The following is a 19,803-nucleotide window of genomic DNA, read 5'->3' as shown; positions in this document are numbered from 1 at the left end:
AGAGAAGGAAGGGAGCAAGGAGAAGAAAGGAAGGAGAAGGGAAGGAGGGAGAGAAAGTGGGAAGGAAGAAGGAAGGAGGCGAGGAAGGAAAAGAGAGTGTATAAAGGAGGGAAGGAGGGATGGCGGAAGAAAGAAGGGAGAAAAGGGAAGGAGGTAGAGAAGGAACTGAGCGAGGAAGAGAAGGAAGGATGAGGGAGAGAAAAAAGAGGAAGGAAGAAGGGAGAGAAGAAGGGTGAGAGAGTGAAAGAAGGAAGACGGAAAGAAAAAAGAAAAGAGGAGGGAGGGAGGAAAGAAGGAGGGAGAGAAAAAAATGCAAGAGGGGCGGCGGAGGGGGGAAATTCTCCTCGGTCAGGGCTGCCTCCTCCCTTCCCCGCTGGGGGGGGGGGCTCCGCGCGAGTCTCCTGTGACCCAGAAAAGGGTTGCGGAGCCCCGGGCTGAAGGATTCCATGGAGATGCCCCCCCCTTTCCACCCCCAGCATGGCATGCTTCTCCCCCCTCCCCACTCCTTCCCCTCCTTTGGCCAGGCGCGAAGAGAAAAAACGGAGTTGGACTAGAGGACCTCGAGGGGTCCTTCTCCCAGTCGGAATCAAACCTGCTTTCCCCTTCGCTGGGAAACGAAGCCCACAAAGGAGGGGGGGGCAAAATGCTGGCGGGATGTCCTTGATGAATGGTTCGCTTAGCGACGGGAATTTTGGGCTTGATTGTGGTCAGAAGTGGAGGATGGGGTGGGGGACAACTCTCAAGACCCCCCTCTCTCTGTTTTTCTCTCTTTTCTCTTTCTTTTTCTCTTGCTGTTTCTATTCTCTCTCTCTCTCTTTCTGTCTTTCTTGCTCTCTTCCTCTCTCTTTCTCACTCCCCTCTTTCTCTTTTTCTCTCTCCCTTTCCCTTTCTCCCTTTCTCTTTCTCTCTCATATCTTATTGCCCTCTTTCTCATTCTTTCTCTCCTTTTCCCCCCTCTCCCCCCTCTCTCTCTTTCTCTCCCTTTCTCAGTCTTGCTGTGTTTCCCTTTCTCTTTTTTATTCCTTTTCCCTTTCTCTCTCTCTCTCCATTTCTCTTTCTCTCTTTCTTGCTGTCTCTCTCTCTCCTCCTCCTCTTTCTCTCTTTTTCTCCCTCTCTTTCTCTTTCTCTTTGTGCTTTCTTGCTCTTGCTCTTTCTTTCTCTTTACCCCTTTTTCTTTTTCTCTCTTTCTCTCTCCCTTTCTCTTTCTCCCTTTCTCTCTTTCTTGCTCTTTCTGTTGCCTTTCTCTTTCTTTCTCTTTCTCTCCCCCTTTCTCTTTCTCTTTCTTGCTGTCTTTCCCTCTCTCTACTCTTTCTCTCTTTTTTCCCCTCCCTTTCTCTTTCTCTTTGTGCTTTCTTGCTCTTGCTTTCTTTCTCTTTACCCCTTTTTCTTTTTCTCTTTCTCTCTCCCTTTCTCTTTCTCCCTTTCTCTTTCTATCTTTCTTGCTCTTTCTGTTGCCTTTCTCTCTCTCTCTCTTTCTCTTTTTTGCTCCACTCTCTCTCTCTTTCTAGCTCCTTTCTCTCTCTCTCTCTGTCTCACTCCTTTCTCCTTCTCTTTCTCTCTCTGCTTTTTCCAGCAAACAACCCCCCCAAAAAACCCAGAGCTTTCAAGGAATAAAAAAGCGCTTGGGGGAAGAATAGCCAGCTCCTATCAGCCAGCAGAGGGAAAAAAGGAATATAGAACAGCCTCCATCCCCCCCCCTTACAGACCCCCCTCTAGAGCCCCCCTCCAGCCCCCCCAGGGAAAACCAAGCCGGAGAAAGAAAGAAAGACAGAAAGCTCTCCTGGATTTCTGCAATTTTGCACAGGGGGTGAATTCAATGGAGTTTCTCCTTGTGGAAGGATAAAAGAAATAAAAAAATAAAAATAATATTTAAGACTTAGACGGGTCATCCTGGACTCACTGTTTGTTTAGTGATACACACACACACATACATATTCCAAACTTGCAAAAAACTGATATACATTCATACAGACTGTACTTACGTACATACATATATACAATACATATAGGTATGTACATACATACATATGGGTTTTAGTTACAGTTTTAATTATTACATTTGTTCCTATCTTGTTTTATTGTTGTGAGCCGCCCCGAGTTTTCGGAGAGGGGCAGCATACAAGTCTAATAAATAATAACAATAACAACAACAACTATTATATTTATTTGTTTGTTTGTTTGTTTGACTTAAATGCTGCCCCTTTCTGTGGACTCAGGGTGGCATATATAATTTTAAAGGGGTGTTTAACCCAAGTACAATGGTACCTCTACCTAAGAACGCCTCTGCTAACAAAATTTTCTTGATAAGAACCGGGTGTTCAAGATTTTTTTGCCTCTTCTCAAGAACCATTTCCCACTTACAAACCCGAGCCTCCGAAACAGGGCCGAAAAAGGCAGGGAGAAGCCTCCGTGGGGCCTCTCTAGGAATCTCGTGGGAGGAAACGGGGCCAGGAAAGGCGGGAGAAGCCTGCATGGGTCCTCTCTAGGAATCTCCTGGGAGGAAACAGGGCCTCCACCCTCCCTGTGGTCTCCCCAATCGCACACCTTATTTGCTTTTACATTGATTCCAATGGGAAAAATTGCTTCTTCTTACAAACTTTTCTACTTAAGAACCCGGTCATGGAACGAATTAAATTTGTAAGTAGAGGTACCACTGTATTTCAAGAAAACATTTTATTTGTTTGTTTGTTTGTTTGTTTGTTTGTTTACTTACTTACTTACTTACTTACTTACTTACTTACTTACTTACTTACTTATTAGATTTGTATGCCGCCCCTCTCCGAAGATTTTTGCATTCTGGTTATTTATTTTTTTCTTTTTATTTCATTTTTTGACACAGTTAAATAAAACAAGTAACAAGTAAACAAAACGAAAGAACAACAAAAAAGGGATACAATAGAATAAATATCACAAATAATAATACTAAAATTAAAACAAAAAAAACACATATAAATACAACATTTGGGAAACAAAAGTTTCCCCACTTCTTTTTTGATTGTTCGATCGGAGAATTTTCCTTTGTCATTAAGTAATTCTTTTATTTGACGAGTTGCTTTGCTTGAATTTTGATCATTTCTCCACTGTTCTTTTTTTTAGCCAATTGTAAAAATTTCCCCATATCTTATATTAATCTGAGTCTTCTTTTCTGGTTATTTTTCTGTTGATTTTCTCTTCCTCTGTGACTGTGGAGATAGTGCAAAACGGTCACTAAGTGGAACGATCAATCATTTTTTTTCCTTCTCGCCATAATTTGAGGAGCATCTGCCTGTGGGTTTTGCAGTTGCTTATTTGGGGTCTTGCCTGCAGCACAAATTCAATTTTTATCCCCATTTTCTCATGAAAGTTCGGAAACTAAACTTGACTTAATTCCATGAAAAGAAGCTTCGCGGGTGCCTATAAACCGAGAAAAAAAAAATGCGTCGCTAGCTGGATTTGAAAAACTCAAATTCAACAAGTCCTTCACTTGCAATAGTTTACTTAGTGGCCAAGTTACAACGGCATTGAGAAAAAGGTATTTTTACATCTATACATTTATAATGTATATACAGTAGCACCTCTACTTACGCCCTTAATTCGTTCTGTGACCCGGTTCTTAAGTAGAAAAGTTTGTAAGAAGCCATTTTTCCCATAGGAATCAATGTAAAAGCAAATAATGTGTGCGATTGGGGAAACCACAGGGAGGGTGTAGGCCCTGTTTTCCTCCCAGGAGATTCCTAGAGAGGCCCCCTGGAGGATTCTCCCTGCCTTTTCTGGCCCTGTTTCCTCCAAGGTGATTCCTAGAGAGGCCCCCCAGAGGATTCTCCCCGCCTTTTCCGGCCCTCTTTCCTCCCAGGAGATTCCTAGAGAGGCCCCACAGAGGCTTCTCTCTGCCTTTTCCGGTTACAGTTTTGGAGGCTTGGGTTTGTAAGTGGAAAATGGTTCTTGAGAAGAGACAAAAAAATCTTGAACCTCCGGGTTCTTATCTAGAAAAGTTGGTAAATAGAGGCATTCTTATGTAGAGGTACGACTATATTCTGGATGAGGCATTTAAAGCAGTGAAGAGCTACCAAAATTTTTACTACCACACTGTGGGCGTGGCTTATGCATGATGTCCTGCAGTTTCTTTCAAACATCTTTCTGTGCAAATTGGGTTTTCCAGGGTGGAGCTCCATTTTCGTTACCCCTTCGCACCCTTCCCCCTCTCCCCATCCTAGCAGCAGCCCACCCCTGATTCAAAGGGGACGGAGACCTCCTTCCCAATATGGATAATCCTCAAGTTATGACCAAAATGGAGGACAACATTGGTCCCGCCCATCCTACGAGAGCAGCCAACTCTCATTGGATCTCCGAATAAACTCCGCCTCCTAGGTTGCCCCACCTCAAAATTGGCTTCAATCCAGTTTTCTGCATTTTTGGGAAACTTTTCTCGCAAGGGGGCAAAAGTTTTATGGCTCCCTCCTCTTAAATAAACCCCTTTTCCAGTCTCGGTTCTGGTGGAAATTTATGGGTTGTGATAAAGAAAAGTCTCCATAAAGTTTATTGCGAAAGGATTTTAAACCTGACTCAAGGTTATATGGGGGAAGGTGGGGCCGATAAGGCAGGTTTTGGTCGAGATTTCTTCTCTCTTATCTCTGTTTGTCTTTTTTTTGTTTTGAAGAGGGATTTGCTTCACTCAGGAGAAGATACCCAAGAAGGGATATTCATTTGGGGTTGTGTCATGCAATGGGTGGATTCTTTCACACAGAGAAAAACACACCAAAAAAGGTTATGGAGTCAGGGGTCTGTCATTTTATAGTTGGTGGGTTTTAAAAAAAACATTTCTATTTTATTTATTTATTTTATTTATTTTTCTTTCTTTCATTCATTCAGTCATTCAGTCATTTATTTATTTATTTGTCAAACAAGTATAGAATAGAAACATAAAAACATAGAAGATTGATGGCAGATCCTTAGAAGATTCATTCATTCTTTCTTTTTTCTTTCTTTCATTCATTCATTCATTCATTTGTCAAACAGTTATAAGATAGAAACATAAATACATAGAAGATTGATGGCAGATCCTTAGAAGATTCTTTCTTTCTTTCTTTCTTTCTTTCTTTCTTTCTTTCTTTCTTTCTTTCTTTCTTTCTTTCTCGAACAAGTACAGGGTAGAAACATAGAAGATTGGGGGCGGAAAAAGACCTCCTGGTCCATCTAGTCTGCCCTTATACTATTTCCTGTATTTGATCTTAGCATGGATTTATGTTTATCCCAGGCATGTTTACATTCAGTTCCTGTGAATTGACCAACCACGTCTGCTGGAAGTTTGTTCCAAGCATCTAATACTCTTTCAGTCAAGTAATATTTTCTGATCTTTCCCCCAACTAACCTCAGATTGTACCCCCTTGTTCTTGTGTCCAATTTCCTATTAAAAACACTTATCTCCTGAACCTTATTTAACCCTTTAACATATTTAAATGTTTCAATCATGTCCCCCTTTTCCCTTCTGTCCTCCAGACTATACAGATTGAGTTCATAAAGTCTTTCCTGATAAGTTTTATGCTTCAGACCTTCCACCGTTTTTGTAGCCCGTCTTTGGACTTGTTCAATTTGATCCATCTCTTTTTGTAGGTGAGGTCTCCAGAACTGGACACAGTATTATTCCAAATGTGGCCTCACCAGCGCTCTATACAGTGGGATCACAATCTCCCCCTTCCTGCTTGTTGTACCTCTATCTATGCATAACTTAAGTAGAAAGAAATGATGAAAGAAGGCAACAGGACAATAGGACAGGGACGGTAGACACAATGGTGCGCTTATGCACACCCCTTTTATTTTACTTTATTTATTTATTTTTCTCTTAATTTCTTTCTTTCTTTCTTTCTTTCTTTCTTTCTTTCTTTCTTTCTTTCTTTCTTTCTTTCCATTAGTTGTATTGGTCTGCCAGCCGCCACAGAGCTATTTGAAATGCGAGGGGCTGTAAATAAATTCAATAAATAAATGATTGGATGGAGGGGCAGACGGACAGACAGAGAGATAGAGAGGGATGGGAGGATAGATAGAGATATATAGGACGATATATAGATTGAGATGGCTAGAGGAAGGGAAGGAGGGAGGGAAAGGGGGAGAGAGAGATGATAGACAGACAGATATGGACAGATAGATAGAAGATAGATATAGATGACAGACAGACAAACACATAGAGATGGGTAAATAACATATATCTGGAGAGAGAGCGAAACAGAGACAGACGGAGACAGACAGACAGACATGGATTGATGGATGGATGGAATATAGATATAGATGAAAGGCAAACATAGATGGATACATAAAATATAGGTAGATATAGATGATAGATAGATAGATAGATAGATAGATAGATAGATAGATAGATAGATAGATATGGATAGAGGAAGAGAGGGAGGGAAGGAGTGAGAAAGATGATAGATGATAGACAGATATTGATAGAAGATAGCTATAGATGACAAACAGATAGAGATGGGTAAATAAAACAGATAGCTAGCTAGCTTGATAGCTAGAGAGAGAGAGAGATGGATGGATGGAATATAGCTACAGATGGATAGATAAAACATAGATATAGATAGATGATGAGATTGACAGACAGACAGGGATTGATGGATGGACGGATAGATGGAATAAAGCTACAGATGAAAGACAAACATGGATGGATGGATGGACAGACAGACAGACAGACAGACAGGGATGGATGAAAGACAAACATAGTTGGATAGATCAAACATAAAAATATATACTGTAGATACATGGTAGAGATAGCTACTTAGACAGACAGACAGATGATAAAGAGATGATAGATAATTGATAGACAGATGACAGGTGGATAGGGGGAGGGAAAGAAATATTTTTCCAAGCAAGGAGAAAGTAGATCTTGAAGTGGAATTGGGGGTGTGTTTGTCTCTTTAACCCCCACCCGTCTCCAGGGTGGCTTCAGAGAATCTCCCAATCCAACGCCAACAGCTGGAAGAGAAGCGGCTGGCTGGCTGGCATCCACCCAGCCCCGCCATAGATCCATGCCAGGAAGGGGTGGGGGGCAATCTCATGGCTAGGGGAAGCCGAGATCCCCCACTCCCACTCCCCAATTCAAACCCCGGCAGAGCGGGTTGGAGGAGCAGGCTGGGAGAGAGAGAGACCCCCCCCTTCCTCCTTTACCATTTCAGGACCTCGAGAGCGCCGCGATAGACTGCGCCCGCCCGCGGAGGCTCCACCTCGCCCCCTCACTCTCTTTTCCTCCGGCTGGCCGATGGGAGGAGGGGAAGAGGGAGGGGAGGAGGAGGAGGGGTCGGTGGGAGAGGCTTCCGAGCCCCCCTCCCCGCCTCTAGCGCCAGTCTCCTCCCCGCGCTCGGCGGCGGAGGCAGCATCATCGGCGGCCGGCCGGGCTCGGCGAAGACCCCCCCGCCCTCCTCTTGCTCCGCCGCCTCGCCTCCCACCGACTCATCTCCGGACAAGGCAGCGCCCCCCTTCCCTTCTGCCCCCCTCCCCGTCCCTGCGACCCCTTCCCTTCCCTCTCTCTCCCCTTCCCACCCTCCGGAGCTCCATGGGCGCTTAGGAGCCGCCGAGAGCGCCTCGCTATGGGGCCCCCTCCGCCGCCCCCACCGCCGCCCCCACCGCCCACCAACCCTTCCCCGGGCCCCCCCGGGGCTCTCCGACTGCTTCTGCTCTTGCTGCTCCCGCGGCCGGCCGTCTCCGTTGAAGGTAAGCCGCGCGTAAAAAAGGATGCTCCAAGCGCCCTTCGCTTGGCCGGGAAGAGACGCCCCCACCGTGGGGTGGGGAAGGGCAGGCGGCCATGGCCGCCGCGGTGGGCCACGGTGGGACCCTCCCCTTCTCTCTCCCTTCCTCCCCTCCAAAAAATAACCCCCCCAGGGTCGGGGAAGCCCGGCTTGGCTTGGAGCGCATCCTTTGCGGCGCGCGTAAAAATCTCCGGGCGCGAAGAATGGGCAGAGGCGGGGTTGCGGGGCTTCCCAGTCTTTCCCAGTTCGATGTTTTGATCCGCCAGCCCTTTCCCCACATGCCTTGCCCCCCCCCCAAATCATCGAAAAGGGGGTCTTCTCCTCCTTTGCCAGTGACGGGGGGGGGAAAGAAGAAGGAATAAAAGATAAAGGACGCTAGCGTTGGCCGGTGGAGATTGCACATGGTTCGAAGATGCTGCCTTTTTGCAAAACGCTGGCCGTAGATCCCTAGTTCTTTTTTTTTTGGAGGGGGGGGTTATCCTAACCACCATCACCCCGGCTTTTCTTTCCTGCCTGATGCACCCCTTGTCTCCCCCACCCTCATTTTCTGGCAAGAGTTGAGGGGGGTCTCTGCAGTGTTTTACATATCCAGGGTGGGCTTTGAAAGCAAGAAGGAAGGAAGAAGGGGGAGAAATATGGGGTGATGCCCTGTGGGGTTTGGGAATTGGAGGAGGGGTTGGATTTCCTCCCCCCAAGGCGACTTTCATCCCCTGAGCTCCCACCCCCAAAGGATTGCCCTTCCCCACTGCTTTTTGGACGGCTGGCATTTTCCTAGGGAGAAGTGAAAAATAATAATAATAATAATGTCATTGGTGTCTTTTAAGAGGGATGCCGGAAAAAACCTCCAACCTGGTGTGTTATGCCGGCATTGTGCACACGAAGGATGTCATTGCTGACACATTGCATCATAAGTGTGTCATAATTGTGGCTGGATTTGAACCTGCGAAATTTGGACTGGGCGGCCCCACAAAACTGACTCACCGAGGCCTTTAATTCTGGAGACCTAATCCAACCAGGTCTTTAATTCTGAAGACATGCCATTTCCGGCCACCCCTAATTTAAATTAATTTATTTTTTAAATATATTTTAATGGCCCACGAAACTAACCCAACCAGGCTTTCAATTCTGGAGACCTGGCATTGCGGGCTACCCTTAATTTGAATTTATATATATATATATATATATATATATAAATATAAATATATATAAAATATATAAGAACAAGGACAGAAACACCAGCCTGAAGATGATGAGTGAGACCTCGTCGAAACGTCGCCAGAAATTTCTAAATCCTACACGGGAAGAAACCCGAATATGCCAAGACCATCATATCTGTACCCGTGAAAATCTACGAAAAGAAATATATATATAAAATATATATATATATATAAATTCAAATTAGGGGTAGCCCGCAATGCCAGGTCTCCAGAATTGAAGGCCTGATTGGGTTAGTTTATATTAGTTAGTTTATATATATTAATTCAAATATATATATATATATACATATAATGGGTCACAAAACTAACATTTTGGGCCTTTAATTCTAGAGACCTGGTGTTTCATCCCACCCTAATTTTAATTAATTTATTTACTGGTATTTTAATATTTTAACGGCCCACAAAACGAATCCACCAGGCTTTTAATTGTGGAGACCTGGCGTTTCACGTTAGCCAAATTTGGGCGAATTCCTGCCTTTTCCCCCCTTTTGTACACCTTTATAAGAGATTTGGGGAGAAGGGGATGGTGGTACAGGAAATATTTGCCAAAGGTGGCATATTTTTGACCCCGCTTGGCATGGGAACCCCCAAATCCCATTAAGCGAAAATCAAATTTGGGGCTTCTCAGTTTGTCTTTGTGGTGGGAAAACTCTTCCTTTGAGCTGTAGAGAATCTCTGTCAGTTGGGAATTCCGTGGAATTTGGATATTTTAATTAATTAATTAATTAATTAATTTATAAGATTTGTATGCCGCCCCTCTCCGTAGACTTGGGGCTGCTAACAACAATAATAAAACAGCATATGACGAATCTAATATTTAAAATAATTTAAAAACCCTTATTAAAAACCAAACATACTGCGCTGCGGGAATTCGAATGGAACTTTGCTTCGTTGCGAGGTTCGAAAACATCAAACTACACTTGTTTCAAATGTCTTTCCACACAGCTGGGTTGTTTTTTCCCTCGAGATTTTCCTAGTTTTTGTCTTCTTTCAAAGACTCCCCCAAATCTTGCATTTGGGGACTTGTTTCTGGAACATTCCGCCTGCCTTAAAAGTAGGGCTCGTGGGGGGCGGGAAGGAAAATGTGTTCGAGTGAGTAGATGATTTTGATGGATACGAAGTCAATTTCCTATCTGTTTTTTGTTGTTGTTCCCCCTTTGGGGCAGTGGGCTAGGCGAGGGGTCTGCCGCCAATTTGAAGCAAATGCGGGGGCGCAGAGCGCCATGTTGAGAATTTTTCAAAATGGCGGAGGGCGCTGATGTTGGGTGTCAAGAGTAAGGGATGCGTGTCATTGTCTAGACCTTATTTATTTATTTATTCACTCACTCATTCATTCATTCATTCATTTCTCTCTCTCTCTCAATCATTTATTTGAATCATTTATGTATATATAATTTATTAGAATCTCTCTCTCTCTCTCTCTCTCTCCCTCTGTGTGTGTGTGTGTGTGTGTGTATCCGGTGATTGTGATGTCTATCGTTTCTTCATCTATATCTGGAACGTGCATTTTTAGGACAATTCTTTTGTGTGTGTGTGTGGATGGGAGACTACTCTAGATCTATTTTGAGCTTATTTGCACTTGTCAGGCAGCCATACCCTTACTGGGATTTGAACCTGGGCCCCTGCCTTGTAAGGTAGTTACCTTAGCCTCTAGGCTACAGGCTTGCCTCCTTATCAACTATCTCTCTCTCTCTCTCTCTCTCCCTGTCTGTCTTCTATCTATCTATCTATCTATCTATCTATCTATCTATCTATCTATCTATCTATCTATCCTGTCTATCCTTCCATCCATCCATCCATCTATCTCTATCTATACACTTTATCAGCTTATATTTATTTATATATAGCAAAAACATACAGCAAAAACATGTGATATATATATATATATATATATATATATATATATATATATACACACACACACACACACACACACACACACACACACACACATACACACACACACACACATATATACACACACATATACACACACACAAGTATTGTCCTAAAAATGCGAGTTCCAGGTATAGTTATAGAGGAAGGAACTATAGATATCACAATCTCTGGAACGTTTAAAATTTTTAATTTAAAACTAAGCTTTCTTAGCAGGGGCTGACGAATGCTTAGTTTTAAATTAAAATTTGTAAACGTAAAATTTAGAGATAGAGATAGAAATAGATACACACCCACACATATATACACATGCATACATACATACATACATGTAGGTCTTAGCATAATCGGGATTATAGAATAAATATGGATGCTGCAGGATCAAATCCCAGTAAGGATATGGCTAGCTGATGAGGCCAGAACAAGGTGGTAATAGTGCTTTCCTAGTCTCCCTTAATTTTAAAAATTCTGCAAAAAACATGTGATACATACATAGATACGTACATACTTTCCCTCTATTTATCTGTCTCTGTCGCTAAATTTATTATCTGTTCATCTATTTCTATCTTTATGCCTCTCAGTCATCTATCTCTCATCTATCTCTCATCTACCTAGTATGTATGTATATATGTATCTGTCTGTCGTTCGGTCTATATGTCTGTCTGTCTGTCTGTCTAATCTAATCTAATCTATCTATCTATCTATCTATCTATCTATCTATCTATCTATCTATCTATCTATCTATCTATCTATCTTACATCCATCCATCCATCCACATCTGTCTGTCTATCTCCCCTCTAATTTATTTACAATCAATTCTCATCAGTTAATTTCATATTCTGGTTTTATCTTGGAATGGAAACCCCCAATTCATTATACAAACCAAAGTCATTTTCTCAGCAAATACTCTACCCAAAACATCCATTTATGTAATGCATCATCCAGCTATTTTATTTTTATTTTGGTCTTGTGTTTGTCTTTTGGCTGAAAAGAGCCTCGGATTTGCCTCTGAATGCTACAGGGCTGATCGGAGCGTTAATTTTCACTAAAATCACATCTATTCCCCCGCCTTCCTATTGGAGAATGGCAGCTTTTAAGCAAAGTTGAAATAATTGGCAGGATTCAAAATTTTGGCCCCTCCAAATTTTGTCTTCTGGGGAAGCTCGACGCTGTCTACGAACCCGTTCAATTATATTTACATATTTTATCTTGGCATTAGTTATGCAGTGTTTGCTTTATTTGATGCTAGTCACCCTCTCGCAGTTTCCAAAGTGATTGGTATTCGGTTGTGTCTGATTAATAGTAAAATATTTAATGGACGTGTTTTGGTAATATAACATGCTGTATAGTTTGGCTTCTTTCCAAGGGAATTTTTTTAAAAAAAATGGTTAATAAAAAAACGAGCTTTGAGAATCAAAAGTAAGTTACTTTTCTGTTCTTCAAATTTCCCCAAAATAAGACATCCCCTGATAATAAGCCCGATCAGGCTTTTGAGTTCATGGCAATAAGGCCAAGCGCTTATTTCAGGGTTCAAAAAAATATATATAAGAAAACACGGTATTATCTATAAAAGCGTCTTAGAAACAAAAAAACATAGAAGACTGACGGCAGAAAAAGACCTCATGGTCCATCTAGTCTGCCCTTATACTATTTCCTGTATTTTATCTTACAATGGATATATGTTTATCCCAGGCATGTTTCAATTCAGTTACTGTGGATTTACCAACCACGTCTGCTGGAAGTTTGTTCCAAGGATCTACTACTCTTTCAGTAAAATAATATTTTCTCACGTTGCTTTTGATCTTTCCCCCAACTAACTTCAGATTGTGTCCCCTTGTTCTCCGGTTCACTTTCCTATTAAAAACACTTCTCTCCTGAACCTTATTTAACCCTTTAACATATTTAAATGTTTCAATCATGTCCCCCCTTTTCCTTCTGTCCTCCAGACTATACAGATGGAGTTCATTAAGTCTTTCCTGATACATTTTATGCTTAAGACCTTCCACCATTCTTGTAGCCCGTCTTTGGACCCGTTCAATTTTGTCAATATCTTTTTGTAGGTGAGGTCTGCCCGATCAATGATCCAAGGTGCGACCGTAATTGTCTAGCTTATAACATTTCATATTTGCACCTTCAGAAACCAAAGCGGCAAATGCCAGCAAGGCTAAACTGTAAGGTAAGCTCAGAATTTTAACAGGCGCAGTCTTTAGTTCTTGGGAGGCTGAGACCCCGATGCAGTTTATAGAAGATTTGGATTTTCCGCTTTTACCAAAAGTGAATTTGAAGACGTTTTAAAATTTCTTGAAGATTATTTCGTTATGTACAGATGGGGGTTAAGCCAAAGCAATTAGTGTGCTTAAAAATTTGTTTTTTATCCCTGACCAAATGATCAAAAATCAAATTATCCAAAGCATTTGATTTCGGCTTTCCATCATCCCCAGCTAAGAAAAATGGGTGGTAATTAAAAAAAAAAAAGACTACTGGCTTGAACCAAGCTGCAGAAACATTAGCATTTTTTTTAATGATTTTGAATTGAAACTTAAAAATAGAAGATAAAGACTAATAAAACCGAATATAAGTAATACAGGCAGATAAAAGAACTTTTGACCAATCTTGTTTTCATTTGAACCTTTTGTGAAAAACAAGAAAGTGCTGAAATTTTAATTTTGGAAACTGGTGATTAGAATTCTATGGGATTGTAGAAATCATGTACATTATTTTTAATCTTAGAATAAAAAAATTGGATGTACTTTTTAACTAGTACCAAAGAAAATCAAAATATGTTTTCCCTTTTTTCCCTTTCCTTTTCTTTCCATACTTTTATCTTGCTTTCTGTCTGACTTTCATTTCTTTCCATCTCTTCTTTCCTGCTTGTTAATTTTTTTCATCTTTCTATTTGAAATTTAATAAAACTGTATTGATTCCAGCTAATACAATTACAAGCTGCTCAGAATGAATAAATGAATGAATAAATAGAAGAAGAGGGAGAGAGCCAAAAGGAAACAAAAAAAGAAGAAAGGTTGAAGAAAAAAAATCAGAGAAAAAATATTTTTAAAAGTAGTTTCCAATATTCCTCACTGCAATTTTAAATGTGATTATATTCCAATCTCTCTCGTCAAAGTTACCATAAATCATATGTTTTTGTTTTCCTGTCTAAGCATCCAACTCATAAATCAGAGATTCAAATGTTTTCCTCCATTTTGTGTAAAAAATTATTTTCCCTAACCAAAAAAATCAATTTCCCCATCTCAAACAGCTCACAAATCTGCCAATTTCTCACCCCACCTTTCCCCACAGGCTTTATATACATATACCATTGAGTCTTTCTGCCCCTGCGCGTATAATTTCGTTGCGGTGATCATATATTTAAATAATTTTGTACAACTTTGTTTCTGTGTATTTTTCAATCTGAAAAATAAAGTTTCTGGCTTCGGTAGAATCTTAATCTTTAAATTCCTCTATATCCAAGTAGGAGAACTTGGGGAGAAGTTCATGTGGGACTATGGCCATCAAATTACTTTTGACTCCAATAATAATAATAATAATAATAATAATAATAATAATAATAATAATAATAATAATAATCGTCATCATCATCATCATCATCATCATCATCATCACCATCATCACAACAATAATAATTCTCCTTCTCCTCCTCCTTATTCATCTCCTCCTCCTCCTCCTCCCTTTACCTCTCCCTCCTTCTCCTCCTCCTCTTCTTCTTCCTCCTCCTTTTCCTTATTCATCTCCTCCTCTCCTCCCCTCCCCTCCCTTCTTCTTCTTCTCCTCCTCCTCCTTTCCCCCCCCCCATTGTCTCTATCATCAGAGTCTTCTTCAGGGAGATAGGTCTCCATATCATGTGTCACAAATATTTGAAGCCCATGTTTTGTTCCTTGAAGGAGAACTCTGAGCTTGTTATATTCAGTGGACCTTTATTTTCTTGGCTGTCTAGGTTCTTCTCAGTCTTCTCCAACACCCAACTTCAAAAATACAAACATTTGTCCATGGAGAAGCTGGTTTATTCAACAATCCCTTGTTTTCTCGGCTTCCTAAGATAATATAATACAATAGCAGATTTGGAAGGGACCTTGGAGGTCTTCTAGCCCAACCTCCTCCTTAGGCAGGAAACCCTGCACCAATTGAGACAAATGGTTATTCAACATCTTTGTAAAATCTTCCAGTGTTGGGACACTCACAACCTCTGGAGGCAAGCGGTTCCACTGATTCTGTCAGAAAATTTCTCCTTAGTTCCAAGTTGCTTATCTCCTTGTTTAGTTTCCACCCGTTGCTTCTTGTTCTACCCTCAGGTGCTTTGGAGAATAGGTTGACTCCCTCTTCTTTGTGGCAACCCTGAGATATTGGAAGGCTGCTATCATGTCTCCCCTGGTCCTTCTTTTCATTAAACTAGCCGTGCCCAGTTCCTGCAAACGTTCTTCATATCTTTTAGTCTCCAGTCCCCTGATCCTCTTTGTTGCTCTTCTCTGCACTCTTTCTACAGTCTCAGCATCCTTTTTACACCGTGGCAATCAAAATTGAATGCAGGATTCCAAGTGTGGCCTTATAAAGTGGTATTAACCCTTCACGTGATCTTGATTCTCTCCCTCTGTTAATGCAGCCTAGAACTGTGTTGGCTTTTTTGGCAGCTGCTGCACAAGGCTGGCTCATATTTAAATTGTTGTCCACTAGGACTCCAAGATCCCTCTCCAAGTTACTACTGTTGAGCAAGGTACTACATGTATACTGTACCTGTGCATTTTGTTTTTCTGGCCTAAATGTAGAACCTGACATTTTTCACCATTGAATTTCATTTTGTTTGATAGCGCCCAGTATTCAAGTCTGTCATAATCCTTCTGTATCTTGAGCCTATCTTCTGGAGAGTTGGTTATAGAAGAGAAGAGAATAGAATAGAATTTTATTGGCCAAGTGTGATTGGACACACAAGGAATTTGTCTTGGTGCATGTGCTCTCAGTGTACATAAAATAAAATATACATTTCTCAAGAATCATGTGGTACGACACTTAATGATTGTCATAGGGGTCAAATAAGCAATGAAGAAGCAATATTAATTAAAATCTTAGGATTCAAGCAACAAGTTACAGTCATACAGTCTACATGGGAGGAAATGGGTGATAGGAATGATGAGAAAAACTAGTAGAATAGAAGTGCAGATTTAGTAGAAAGTCTGACAGCGTTGAGGGAATTATTTGTTTAATAGAGTGATGGTGTTTGGAAAAAACCTGTTCTTGTGTCTAGTTGTCTTGGTGTGCAGTGCTCTGTAGCGACGTTTTGAGGGTAGGAACTAGGTAAACTATTCTTGCTAGTTTACCTCCAACACCCAACTTCAAAAAACAAACATTTATCCACCGAGAAAACCTGGTTTGTTCAACCATGCATTGTTTCCTCGGCTTTCTAGGGTCTTTTCAGGATCTTCTACATTTGGTTCTCCATTCTCCAATCATCTGATCAGATAAACCATGGAAAATTACACTGATAAGGATGTTTTTCTTGGAGGGGATTCTACCTCCAACGAAACCCTTTGTTTTCTACACTGCCAAGTTTTCCATTCCGTCGAGTAAAAGCTGTCGTGGCTGCATTTTGCACAGCACATTAAACCTGGTTAGTTTCTGGTAGCTTGGCAGAAGCAACTCCTTGGATGGAAGGGGAGAATTCAGGAAAGCAATAATTAAATACACCCAGTGGTGGGATTCAAACCTTTTTTTTAAACTACCGGTTCTGTGAGCAGAGGAAAGATACTGTAAAATCTACATTTCCTCAGCTGGGATCAGGAGGCAGAGAATAGAATAAGCCTTACATTTTTCACCGTTGAATTTCATTTTGCTTGATAGTACCCAATGTTGAAGTCTCTCAAGATTCTTCTGTATCTTGAGCCTATCTTCTGGAGTGTTGGCTATTCCTGCCAGTTTGGTGTCATCTGCAAATTTGATGCATTCCCCATCTATCCCCTCATTCAAGTCATTGATGAAGATGTTGAGGAGTCGTGGACCTAAAAACAGAGCCTTGGGGTACCCCACTGCATACATCCCTCCATGGAGATGCAGTCCCTTTGAGCACTACACGTTGAGTGCGGTTGGTTAGCCAGTTTTGAATCCAACTGGTGGTGTTGCTGTCTAATCCACATTTTTCAACATTATCTAGTAGTAGGTGTTAGTATGTACATAACAGTTGAGTTTGGCAGTATATAAACAAGCTAACAATGAATGCTTATGGTTTTTTTTATCAAATGCCTTACTGAAGTCTTATCTATCTTCTCTCTCTCTCTCGTCCTACCTACCTGTCTACCTACCTACCTACCTTGACTGTCTGTCTGTCTGTCTGTCTGTCTATCTATCTATCTATCTATCTATCTATCTATCTATCTATCTATCTATCTATCTCCTATCTGTCTGTCTGTTTCTGTCCCTCCCTCCGTCCCTCCATCCATCCATCCCTATCTATCTATCTATCTATCTATCTATCTATCTATCTATCTATCTATCTATCTATCTATCTATCTATCTATCTATCTTCTATCTGTCTGCCTGTCTCTGTCCCTCCCTCCCTCCCTCCATCCCTCCATCTGTCTATTTGTCTGCCTGCCTGCCTGCCTGCCTGCCTGCCTGCCTGCCTGCCTGCCTGCCTGCCTACCTACCTACCTACCTACCTACCTATCTATCTATCTATCTATCTATCTATCTATCTATCTCCCACTCCTAACCTTGATTCATTTTCGGCTATAAAGTTAACCTAACTTGAGGTTACAAACAGATGGGAGAGTTTTAGCAATGTATAGATGACCTCTTGCTACCTCGCTCTGTTTTCTGACTCTTGCAACCCCTTTTCCAGACTATCGAATGTGGGGGGGGGGGAAATACTGAATTTAACAGAGCCTGGTATGATCACCACCCAGCTGGGTTACTGCAATAGCTATACATGGGGCTAACCTAGGAGACTTTCAGAATAGCGGTCATAACTATGGAGAGCCACTCAGAGTTACGACCGCTTCTTGCATGTTTCCTTAGAGCAGTGTTTCTCAAGCTTGGCGGGTTGAAGATAGGTGGACTTCAACTCCCAGAATTGCGTTGCTGGCTGGGGAATTCTGGAAGTTGAAGTCCACCTATCTTCAAACCACCAAGGTTGAGAGACACTGCCTTAGAGCCATGGAATGAATTACGATTTAAGTTGTTGTTGTTGTTGTTGTTACGGGTTTGTTTTCGCACCAGTTCCATATCTGGAGTGCGTTAGAGTTGGCCGCAGATGGGAGCCTCACAAAAGCCGTCATAACAAGTAGCACAATTAATAAATCAATGTGTTTTTTTTTTCACCCCCACCATACAAGTTTTCACAGCCTCGCTTGCAGATGGCGAGGCTCGAAAGCAGACCACCTGCAATCCCGATTTTTTTTTTTAAAAAAAGGAAAGGGAAAAGAAAAATAACCCTGCCTATAAATCTAAAAATAAAATCAGCAGACGGCAGCCTTTGTTTGCAAACAAACCGAAAATAACACCCAGCAGCTTCTCCCTAAATAGAAGCCGCTTTCTTTCTTTCGAAGAATCTCAAAAGATGGATTTGCACAATGGGTTTGCCAGCGATCTATTTTTTTTTTTTTTTGCGGCCGACAAACTCCAAGCAAAACTGACCTATGTGAGGTTTCTAATTTATTTATCTTATTTATTGAATCACAACAGCAACAACAACAACAACAACAACAACAACAACAACAACAACAACAGAATTGGAAGGGACCTTGGAGGTCTTCTAGTCCAACCCCCTGCTTAGGCAGGAAACCCTCCACTACATTTTATTTATTTGTTTTGTCAAGTATATATTGGTGGTATACAAAGATATAATAATATTTATATACATGATACTAGTAAAAGAGAAACATGAGGACAGGGGATGGAAGGCATGCTGGTGCACTTATGAACGCCCCTTACTGACCTCTTAGGAACCGGGAGAGGTCAACAGTGGACAGTCTAAGGGTAAAGTTTTGGGAGGTTTAGGTGATGATACTACAGAGTCTGGTAGTGAGTTCCATGCATCAACTCCTCGGTTACTAAAGTCGTATTTCCTGCAGTCGAGTTTGGAGAGGTTTACTTTGAGTTTGTATCTGTTGTGTGCTCGTGTGTTGTTGTGATTGAGGCTGAAGTAGTCATTGGCAGGAAGGACGTCGTAGCAAATTATTTTTATGGGCTGTGCTTAGGTCGTGTTTAAGGCGACGTAGTTCTAAGCTTTCTAAACCAAAGATTGTAAATCTAGTTGCGTAGGGGATTCTGTTGCGAGTGGAGGAGTGGAGGGCTCTTCTCGTAAAGTATCTCTGGACATTTTCTAGAGTGTTTATGTCCAAAATGCAGTGTGGGTTCCAGATGGATGAGCTGTATTCAAGGATTGGTCTGGCGAAAGTTTTGTATGCTCTGGTTAGTAGTGTGAGATTACCAGAGCAGACGCTACAAAGGATTAGGTTAACAACTCTTGAAGCCTTTTTGGCGATGTTGTTGCAGGGGGCTTTGGCACTTAGGTCATTCAATATGAGTATTCCAAGGTCTTTGATGGAGTGAGGGTCCTCTGCAAGGTCTTGTTTATTCATCTTGTATTTGGTATTCTGATTCTTTTTTGCCAATGTGTAGGACAGAACATTTGTTGCTTGAGATTTGGAGTTGCCAGATGTTTGATGTTTATCCAAACTTTTCCCAGGGATGCGTGTCGACTGAAAACCAATCACCCAGATTATAAAATTACTAATAATTTAAAAGTCTGTCAATGGGGCAGGATAAAAAAATCCTGTTTATAGGTAACACCTCCACCACAATGAAGCTCAAAATGGATGAAGCTAAATAAGAAATTTATTAAGCTTTGCCTCACTTTACGATCTTTCTCGCCGTGTTTACTAAGGGAATCGCTGCAGTCATTAAATCAATCACACGGTCATTAAGCAAACCCATCATAAACGTAGTGGACGCTGCCGCCG

This window comes from Erythrolamprus reginae, chromosome 8, assembly GCF_031021105.1.
Source record: "Erythrolamprus reginae isolate rEryReg1 chromosome 8, rEryReg1.hap1, whole genome shotgun sequence".
In the NCBI taxonomy this organism is placed as follows: domain Eukaryota; kingdom Metazoa; phylum Chordata; class Lepidosauria; order Squamata; family Dipsadidae; genus Erythrolamprus; species Erythrolamprus reginae.
The sequence above is the reverse complement of the archived record's forward strand: the minus strand, read 5'-3'. Positions refer to the sequence as shown.